The sequence below is a fragment of the Petromyzon marinus genome, chromosome 83 (genome assembly GCF_048934315.1).
Source record: "Petromyzon marinus isolate PM22_M1 ecotype Great Lakes invasive population chromosome 83, UKy_Petmar_22M1.pri1.0, whole genome shotgun sequence".
In the NCBI taxonomy this organism is placed as follows: domain Eukaryota; kingdom Metazoa; phylum Chordata; class Hyperoartia; order Petromyzontiformes; family Petromyzontidae; genus Petromyzon; species Petromyzon marinus.
Genome location: NC_133748.1, coordinates 7,009,959 through 7,021,091, shown reverse-complemented (window position 1 = coordinate 7,021,091; position 11,133 = coordinate 7,009,959). Strand labels below are relative to the sequence as shown.

The 11,133-nt window shown below is 44.4% G+C and overlaps 1 long non-coding RNA gene across 1 annotated transcript; it reads left to right on the top strand.

The window, feature by feature from the left end:
* Positions 1-1,589: 1,589 nt before the first annotated feature.
* LOC116937837 (uncharacterized) lies at positions 1,590-8,537 on the top strand. The gene is made up of 3 exons (XR_004402060.2): positions 1,590-1,831; positions 4,211-4,326; positions 6,178-8,537. It is a non-coding gene; the product is annotated as an uncharacterized LOC116937837 (long non-coding RNA).
* The last annotated feature ends 2,596 nt before the right edge of the window (positions 8,538-11,133 follow it).

The window sequence follows — 11,133 nt, the reverse complement described above, 5'->3', positions numbered from 1 at the left end:
TCATCCGGGCCTGAGCTAATGCCAAATGTGCAGTTCACCAGCACGAAGTCCGCGCAAATCTAAATTGGGGACGTGTCTCGTACTCTGCTTTGCACGTGGGGGGCTCGTGGTCCAATCGCTGATCACCGTTGGCATTCACTTAAATAATAAAATAAAACACCTGCCTACCCCTAGCTATGAGCAGAGTGCACACTTATACGTGTCATTAATGACAGGTGAGCTCATACCCGGCTACACTTCCATTGAAAGTGTTTTTCAAAGCGTGGCTTTTTGCCGATGTGCAGTGAACGTGGGGCGCCGCAGTGACGAGATGTTATCCCCCTTGCCTGGTATGCAGGAGGGCGTGGGTTCTATCCCGACTAACGATGCCCATTGTATATGTAGTGGGTTTACTGAGAGACACACTAACTCAGGAGGCAACACGTTTATTCTACAAACACAACGGGGTAACTACATAACCGGTTACCACCACGGGATAACTACATAACAACCGGTAACCACCACGGGATAACTACATAAACGGGTCAGGTCAGTCGGCACACTGCCTGACCCACGATGCTGAGCACGAAGACCGAAGACTCAGGGGAAGACGTAGCACGGCGGGTTCCATTCCAGCAGACAGCCCCGATGCAGCCTCAGGACCTCCCTTTTATACCTCCCAGCGTGGCCTGGCTCCACCCTCGGCCACACCCCCTTCTGGAACCTACCAGAAGGTTCTGGGCCATACACCTTTGGCCCACTTCCCTTACCCTGGCCTAGCACGTGCCCTTGCCACTCAACAGGGCTGCTACGTCTTCAGATGCCCTCTCTCTGCCAGTCACCAGAACTATGCCCCCTAGGGACCCTTTCCATGACATTGGATATCCTGCTGGCAGAGAGGGCTACTTCACTCCCAGTTCCCCTCTCTATCAGTAACTGGCACTCGGTGCTGTAGTGACCCATTATATGTCACTACATATATTTAGAGTTTGCATCTCTCTCTTCCTCTCTTTCTGTCTCCGGGGTCTTCCGGTTTTTCCTTCCAAATTTAGAATCAACATGCCATATAGATTATTTGGCGTCTATAAATGTCCACATGGCAAGCCACTTAGGTTGAACTGCTATCATTTGTGATGGCCAGGTGAGCTCACACCGGGCTACACATCACAGCCACTCCTGGGTCAGGGGACCGCACCTTTGAGAACCACTGCGCTAGAGGAACAGACACGCGGTCAGCGGTCATGCAGAGCAATGTCGTTCTCCTGCACCAGTTCCTGGAGACAAGAACACAATGCAACGCCAGCACCGACTGTTTCATGCTATGCTTATTTGTATATATGTTGAACTTATTTCTCACCGTAATAATAATAATAAAAAAAACTTCAAATAGCTTCATTCATGCAATTGCATCCCACAACGCTGCACATCTATTATCCAGTTCCGTGCAAAAAGACGAAAATAAAACCCCACTACTTATCAAAAAAAGGTAATACGTAAATAACGAGAAAATATGCACGTAACAAGAAAACATAATTAGTTTTCAATGTAGTACAGTGCTGTAGTGGAGTGTATAATCACGTAGTGTATAATAGTGTAGTGTGTTGTGTAAAGTAGTGCAGTGTATAGAGTGCAGTATGTAGTGTAAAGTGTAGTGTATAGTAGTGTAGTGTATTGTAGTGTAAAGTGAATATAACTGGTAACAACGGGACCCTGTGTGTTGTGCTTGCTCCTACCTTGCCCTGTCGTCATCCCTGCTCTTGTTACCCGCCCTAGGAGCTCCCAACCATGAACCACCGCGAATCCGCCTTCATCGTAACGGTAATGGTGGTGGCAGTGCACGTGATGAACTCAGGTAAGAAAGATGGAGTGGAACGTTGGTAAACAACAGAATTCAGCGTGTGTGTGTGCTCTCCAATGTGCGCTCCTTCGGTTGTTTAAAATTGCGATCGTAATGGTCGCGCCCAGGGCCGGATTATCCTAGTAGTAAAAGCTGCTACGTATGCTCCGCGCTAAATGCTTTCAAGCATTCAATTCCAATTCAGTGATTCTACACTTGCTCTATTACTATAGTACTATACTGCCTTCAACTTTTATGAACGACTGGGTGTTTAAGGTGAGCGATTTGTTGTATTATCTGGCTGTATTGCAAATACAATTACTTTACTATGCAAGTAAAACATTTGTCTTTTAATATTTACGTTTTTTTTAGGGCCCCCCACGAGGTTAATACGGCACAGGTCGCACCCATACCACTGTGGCTAGGAGATGTTAACTGCCTCGTCTGGTATGCAGGGTTGTCGTGGGTTCGATCCCGACACTGATGGCTGCTATATAATTGGAGTTTGCTTGTCTCTCTCTCAGGGACAGCCCTAGACTAGCTACCAGCAACTGGCGCCCGAGGCAAACCATGCAATCAGCGCCCCCACCCCCAAACTCCAAGGAGATGTTAACTACCTCGCCTGGAATGCAGGAGGTCGTCGGTTCGATTCAGACCCTGACGCCTGCTGTATATTTGAAATGTGCATGCGGTTGGCCTTACCTGTTAAAATCATATCTAAAAACACATCTCAGGCTCCATAGTCCGCGGTGAGACCACGAGGCTCGCATAGCGGCTCCATCACTTTGTGCAACAGGCAGGAGTTGTGTCGTCCGTGTCACTCATAGCGACCACGCGCATTTTGATGTGGGGCATGGGTTGTGAGTTAGAAATAAGCTACACACACCTAATAAGTTCCGTTCAGTAATAGCGTTATTCGTGTCCGCTGTAGATTAATGATACAGCTTTATTCATATCAATACGTTTGTGATTAAAATAAGCCGAGTTAATAGTGGTGGTGGAGTGGTTGTATGTACGTGTGTATGTATGTTGAACCTATTTCGCACCTTATGTAGTCAACCGTCCCAATCGGAGGTGAGGGGGAAGAACAAACGAAATGCAAACATCAGTTATGAAGAAATGAGTTGTGAATATAAATCATGTCAAAGTGCACAGCTCCAGAAGCTTACCAATATCGCAAGGAAGAGCATTCCTGACGGCCCCAGAAGCACATCTGAAAGTGCATGATGTGGTGACCATCTTTGTTCGATGGAGAGCCAAAAGCTGCCACTGCGAGGATGACGGAGTTTGCGTGATAGTTTATGCTCCTTGACGAGATCAGCAAGGTATTGTGGTTCATTTGTGGCAAGCGCAGTGTGTGTAATGAGTACTCGGCGAACACTGGGACTGACAGTGGCATCAACGGCATTGGCAGTGACGGCCTCCTCAACCGTGCGTGACCCTTTTATGTCTTCAATCGTTTCCCCCAATTATGTTATCAACATAATATCACGAGATACGCAACCTCACAGCTACTGCAAAAATCCCCCTTGAAAGAACATCTCACCCTCACAATAGGGGGCAGCACTTCTCCACCCACTCTGCCACCCAGAGTAATGTTTGTCAGTAAACCTTCTCTCGATCCGCGAGCGTGATAGTTCTTGAAAATTGCTCAAAATTCAGAATTTTGCGAATCCAGAAACATTTGTTCCATTTGGGGGGAAATGGGGGGAATGCTCCTGATACAAGTGAACATTGAGTGAGAAATTGGAAAAGTTTAATAACAATGGCTAAAATAAATAATAAACCGCACAACACATGTTTTTTATTACCTTTAACGATGATTATTTTGATTTGACAATGATTCATAAAATCTATAACCGAGTAAACTGTAAGTATGTAAAGTAACAAATGCACAATAGCGAGTTCAGGACACAGCGGGTGGCCCAGAGAGGGCTCGCCTCATCTTCACAGCGGACCGTTTCAAATGAAGTTAAACTATATTATTTTATTATGTTTTATTTTATGTATTATATTATTTCCCTTCTAAGTGACTTTACCGAAAGAACCAAGAATATGAATCCCTGCAGTCAGGGAAGCTTTAAATTGTAGTAAAACTCTGCGGTCTGTCGGAACTTTCATAGAACTCTCGAATACTGAAGTTTAGCAGGTTCGCGAATAGGGAATTAGTATGCATTTAGTAACTTGCGAATATGCGAAACTAGAAATTTCCATAAGCTTGCGCATACGGAGGGTTGTACTCAATTCATTTCCCAGAGATGAGATTTTGAAAAGGTATCCGTGTATGTGTGGAGATGGCATGGTTTTTTGATGCTTCCAGGCTGCTCATATCCAGCTATTAAAGTTCAATGATGGTGGTCTCTGCATTCGTTTTGCACATCTTTCTTTATGTAGCAAAAAGCCCCATTCAGCACATGGCGGCTGTTGAAGGCGAAGATGTGCTCCTTAACTGTTCAACATCGTCCACAATATACCGAGTGCGATGGAGATATGGACAGTCTAACACAACGGTGAGTATTGTATTATCCCTGATTACACATGGTATTACCGATTTAGCACATTTTAGGGATTATCAGCCCAATGCAATATCCGTCTGTATTGCTACACACAGTGTGAATATCACTCGTACAGAATGTGCCGTATTTAAAATAATGTTAAGAAATACATTACAAGTAAACGGTCTTAGGTCGAAGTTCCTTTTAGAGATCTCTCTCGTTAGTCTAAGCCCGTGCTTCTTAACCTTTACTGCACCCCTGGTTCTCAATCGTTAAACATGTTACATGTTCATAAATACATAGGTTTGATGAAACAAATTAGTTGTAATTACGTGCCCGTGCCTAATTTGTCTGTCAATGATTTACCTTCGAAAACAATCTGGCCATGTCTCACACTCCTAGAAAGGGCATCTCACACCCACATGGGGTGCATGCTCCCCAGGTTAAGAACCACTAGTCTAAGCTGTCCAGAGACCCCATTCAGAGATGGGGTGCATGCTCCCCAGGTTAAGAACCACTTGTTTAAGCTGTCCAGAGACCCCATTCAGAGATGGGGGTCCGTCAGCAATCTTAACACAAACTCTGTGGCTCTTCGGCAGCAGCTGGTGGTACGGACATCAAAATGGGTTGACCTCCAACTTCCTTTGGCCTCAATGATAGCGAGGCAGTGTTACTTCTCGTGAGACTAAATATCAGCTACCTCCTGTTTGCCAGGGCTGGTGGGGGGACAGTGATGGGTGCGGTTATCTGTATGTGTGTAGTGTATAGTAGTGTAGTGTATAGTAGTGTAGTGTATAGTAGTGTAGTGTATAGTAGTGTAGTGTATCGTTGTGTAGTGTATACTGGTGTAGTGTAGGGTAGTGTATAGTATACCATGTATGTGTGTTGAACTTCTTTGGCACCGTACATAGCCAACCACACTAACTGGACGTACAGGGGGGAAACAAACTAAAACACAACGACAAGAAATTAGTTGTCAATCAGCTGCAGCTGCGTTTGGTTGTTGTTGTAACGAATGGACATCTGTGAAGAAGAGCTCCAATAGCGCAACGGATTCATACAGACTAAATAAATGTTCTGATTTTGTTTTTAATGTTGCTGGCTATAAAATAAAACGTTAATCTTTCGTGCGACGCTTTGGCATCGCCCTTAATGTCAATCCTAGATTAGAGGAGTGATTGTCTCTTGTAATTAGCTCAGCTTTCTACCAGTTCAGAAATATAGCCTGATATTGACCCTTTGAAATAGTAGCGGTGTAGAGATTATGTGTCATGCGCTACTATAACCTCTAGGATTCCCGATTGAAAACCGCTGTTTGCTGGACTGCCCGAATAGCTTCTTTGTTGTCTCCAGCTTGTGCAAGATGCGGGCTGCTAGGGGTTCTTAGTGGACAACGTCAATTGAGATCAAACATCCCCCAGTGCTCAGAGTTCTGCAATTCGCTACCGGGTCCCCCATTTTGGGTTTCAGTCAAAATCCTTTTGTTAACGCAAGGGGATTTATTTTGCTGTGAGATGCGCTATGTAAAAGAAGATACATTCAAATTCTACCAATGTTTTAGAAGCGTTAAATACTAATACATGTGGAAACTAATATAGTTGCGCAAATCTAAAAAAAATAAGTTGTCGATTTAACCCCAATCCTTAAAAAATATACGGATGAAATATATGGTTTGACGTAATTCGAAAATAATTTCCATAATACGTTTTAACTGGTTCAATATAAATATAACAGCAGATTTTCAATAGAGTTCATCTGCATAGTTTTTTGGCGAGTGCAATGTCAGCCAACTGGTATAAATATACAAACACTAATGTGCAACAATTAAAACAAATTGCTGAACGTGTAATATATCTTGTTCCACAGATATTATATTGTAACATTCAATCTATCACATCCTGCAACCCACTTCTCTGCTACATGGTTTTCTCTTGGAACCTGAGCAGTGGAAATGGCTCCATCACTCTGATTTCAGTCCCAGCGAACGCGAGTGGAATGTACCGCTGTTTTCTGGAAACAACCACAGCTGATCGTCATGAGATGGTTTACAATTTGACAGTAACTTCTCAAGGTAATGCCACAAAGCTTGAGATGTAATGAAACGTCTGCATATATAAATTCATATTAACCATTCACTCGATGTAAATAAATTACACACGTTGTGGTTTTAGTTTGTAACAATTATAGTGGTGCATCGATTAATATGTCTGAACATCACAAAACATTCATATTATTTGTATAAGCAAGAATCGATTGTTTACCTGCATGCGTGTGTTCTATGTATTCAGCTCACTTTTCTCCGAAGATACTAGAGGCCGCTTCATTCACAACAATGTAAAGAAAATAGATTCCAGAATAAAATCACAATCCTTGAATCGCAACAATGCATGATACTATTAATCTTAATCATAACAAATGTGTTTTTTCTCTCTCCCAATGTTAACTCAGATGCACTGTAAAATCTCAAACTAGCTCAGGCAGCTTGGCACCCGAGTTTAAATCATTGCTTGGGGAGGGGAACTCAGCTATCATCCTTCAAAGGGTTGACTAAATGAGAACTACTTTGTGGGGAAATAAATTAATATTTATATATTTTTAAGGAGGGCCACGGTGGCGAGATGTTATCTTCGTCGAAGGTTGAATCTTGACCCTGACACCTGCTGCTGTATATTTGGAGTTTGCGTCCCTCTCAATCTCCGTAGTAGCTTTGATTTTTTCCGGGTACCTCCACATGCAAATCAACATCACACGTTTAGATAACTGGCTGCTATAAATTCCCAAGTGATGAGCCCCTTTGTTGAGCTATCATTTATGGCCAAGTCACTTATGTAAAAAAGAGCTACTTAGCTTAGTGGAGTCTGACCTGGTAAAATACAAAATAATACTCTTTGGTTCTTTCGGTGAAGTCACGTAGGTGAAAAAATAATAGATCACGATTTTTCGATTGTGTTGCGATCAAAACGTCGTGATCTATTATATTTTTTCTACCTACGTGACTTTAGCGAAAGAACCAAAAATATGGATTCCTGCAGTCACAAAAGCTTCAAATCAAGATATTTTTATTTTATTTTATTATGTTATGTGCCAGAATAGGTGGCAGGTGGCTCCAGAGCCACAACATTCACTTACCGGGAAGTCAAGCGATAGCTAAATAGAGAAATACCGTTGACTGCATACTTATTAACTCTTGATGGAAAACTCTGTCAAATCGCAGAGCGTCTGTAGCCTGGAGTTTGATACAGGCCATTGCTAATTTATCACAACCAGCTTAAACGATTGTCGAACAAGAGGTCTCCTACAACGCCCAAGCTATAATATAAAAAACAAGTCCTCAACATTGACAACCAATTCACGACTCTTTCAAAATGAGCAACTGACAGACTGGGACCCAGTTTCTTCTCGACTCTGTAGCACAACGGCGCAAGGATAAAAACGCAAAACACGACTACAAGTCTTCACGAAAGACTTCACGAGGAATCGAGGGCAAAGCAAGACTCAGATCTGGGACGGCCGCCAGAGCTGGTCAAGATGAGAAAGCTGCAGCGACACGGGAGCGGTGACTCTCTCAGATGGGTAACAAAGCGAGCCATTCCCTTTTACCCACTTCGGGCATCTGTAGCTGGAGCCTACCGCAATTCGCTCCTGCCACACTTATGATGCTAAGTGGCCACCTGGGTCAGTGAGGTGAATAGCTTGCTGGGGGGGGGGCAGGAGGGGTCAAATGGACGATGCACATGGCGGTTCTTTGCCCTCGCGACTGCTCCCCGTTTGCCCTTGTAGAGAGCCGGGGATGAAGACCTCACCATCGAACAAAGACAGTCGTATATATGCACGTATGTGGAACTTATTTTGCACCGTGCATTGCCAACCGTGTTAATTGGAGGTGCGGAATGGAGGTAAAACCGCATCGTGCAGCGCTTTCAGAAGCTGCCGCTGCTCCTTCTGCAGGGCCCCTCCGAAACGCCCTCCCTCTCCTCCCTCCCACCTTTGTTTACGAAACGTCTGCGCGATCTAGCCCACAACAGCTTAATAATATAATATTGGTAGCGGAAGCCTAAGACGTGTTGAATCAAAGTACTATCGTGCACACGCAAATGGGTAGATTGTTTAAAGCTTACCAATGCACATTCGTCCTTGAAAGTGTTTAATCAGCAGTACGGATCCTGTACGGTATCTTCCAGAACAAAACACTACTTGCGATTATGCAATTAATGCTTTTTTTGCTCTGGAGTGTTCCTTAAACGTTTGTACACCACTTTTATACGTTTTATTTTTTTCACAATTCGGTAAGCCCCTAATAGCAACATATCATTTTGCTGAAGCTTCGTCCCTGTAGGATCATATTTACAAGGGTCGTCGTGTTACAGACAGACAGGCAGAAAGGACTTATGCATTACTCCCTTCAACGTCAGTTGGAGAAAGTTTAATCGAAACAACATTTTTTTTAATCAGGTAAGACCCACTGTGTTACTTAATAATATGCCAACCAAAGAGTAACAGTTAGATTAGAGTATGGGGAGACGCAAGAATTTGACATTGGGAAAGGAGTAAGACAGGGCTGTATACTGTCTCCTTACCTATCCAATTTGTACAGCAAGCGTATTTTGTGAGAGGCAGGCCTAGATTCCATTGAAGCACGCGTGAAGATTATAGACGGAAGAATAAACAACGTAAGATTTAAATTTCGATTTAAAGCTTTCGTGACTGCAAGGATTCATCTTCTTTGGTTCTTTCGGTAAAGTCACATAGAATGAGAATAAAATAATAAATTGATAAAATAAAATAACACAATAATATTCTCACGACGTTTCGGTCACAACACAAGTGGCCTTCATCAGGTGAAGGGATGAGACTGTCTGGAGGACAGCGCTGGAGTGAAAAAGCCACGCTCAGATCACGACCTTTAAGCTGTGTGAGAAGAAACAAAGCGCCTTGACAAAGGAATTAGCATATAATTTAGCATTGAAATGACTGAATGATTAGCTTGTGACTGGTCACAGAAATGGCTATGTTAAAGTTAAAGCATACACATCCGCAAAGGCACCCCTTGACAAAGGAATTAGCATAGAATTTAGCATTGAAATAGCTAAGTTAAAGTATACACATCCGCAGCGGCACCCCTTGACAAAGGAATTAGCATAGAATTTAGCATTGAAATAGCTTGTAACTGGTCACAGAAATAGCTATGTTAAAGTCAGAGCATATACATTCCCCGAGGCACCTAGTACAAATCAAACAGGAGAATTTAGCATTGAAATAACTAGGCGAATTTAGCATTGAAATAACTGAGTGATTAGCTTCTGACTGGTCACAGAAATGGCTATGTTGAAGTCAAGGCCTACACATCTGAGCTATGCACAGTAACTGGGTATATAGTGAACCAATAAAAAACTAAAATATAAATTACCTCAATGTTATCAATAAACTCTATATTCTCCAATCAGCTAAGCTACCAACAATAAGTCGTTATATATCACAATGCTATATGGCGAAAAAATGGGTGGATTCTTACCCTCAACTTTAGCAACACGGATAGCTACGGGTCCCGTTCAGTCGGAAGAGTTCATCTATGGTCGGTACAGAGGAGGGGGAGAGAGACAGCCGCGAGGCGCTGTTATACTCCATGTTGTAAACCATACCATTAACCGTGGTGTGAGAGCTATTAAGAGTCAATGCCAGCGAAAGAGCTGCGGTCTGAAGGTCATCGTAAAATACAATTAATTAAGAAAGAAAATGGTTTAAAACATCTTTCCAATGGTTACTAAGCCAGAATCCATCTTCTCGGTTGAAATTGTCTCTGTGCTTGTGTAGTGGGTTCCAGGAGACGGCAGAATAGAAGCAGCACTATTTATTTAAACCTTAACAAGGGTTACACTAGAAGGGGTAGCGGCCCCTCCACCCGTATAACTCAGGAACACACCCCAGGCTCTCTACCCTAAGCTCTAGGCTCCCAGTTCCTCCTGGTAGGGCTCTAAGGGAGGCTATTAGATCCGGCCCTGGTTAGGCACAGATCTCGGCACCCCGCCGACCAGACCGGCCCTTAGAAGGACTCTGACTCTGGGGCTCTGGGGCCGCTCCACTGGCTTGCTGTGCCGGCCCTGAAAAGGGCAGCGGTCACAGGAGTTCCAGGGTCTCACCTAGCTGGCCTTCTTTCTTCACTGGTTGCTTCAGCCTCGGGCCCCACACTCTGCCCCGAGCTCCCTGGCTCCCCGCACTTTATACCCACTGGAGCCTTAGCGGACGTTGTTGTAGCCACCAAGGTGTGGGTGAACCACACCTTCCCGTGCCATGTGTTTATTCCCCATAGCACCCCTACATCACCCCCTCCCATGTAGCCCGCAGCCGTCCCGGCTGCAACAATACTCGAACAATAAACACAACAAACCCCCACCCGTGCGTGCCTCATAAGAACGAACACCCCAATAAATAACCCAACCCACCTATACAAAATTACATTATATACACATATACATTGTACCCCCCCCCCCCCCCCCCCCCATCAACGCAGCAAGAAAGCTTAACAGTGAACAACAAGAGTAACAAGAACCATTATTACAACAAGCGGCGCGTTTTGGCGCGAGTCCGTTTTGCTGGTCCATCGTAGGGGGAGGGTCCGGTCGGCCCAGCAGTGGGCACCGGCTGTGCAGGTGCACCGTCTTCCGTCACCCCGGAAGGGCAAACTCCGTCCCCACCGGGTGGCGCAGGCGCGCTGGAAGCCGTCATTCTTGAGGCGCCTGAAGGTGGAACAGTTAGCGAAGCAACAAGGGCAAGTGACGAAGACGCCGTCCGGGAGTAAGCGGACACATCACATGCTCGGCCTGT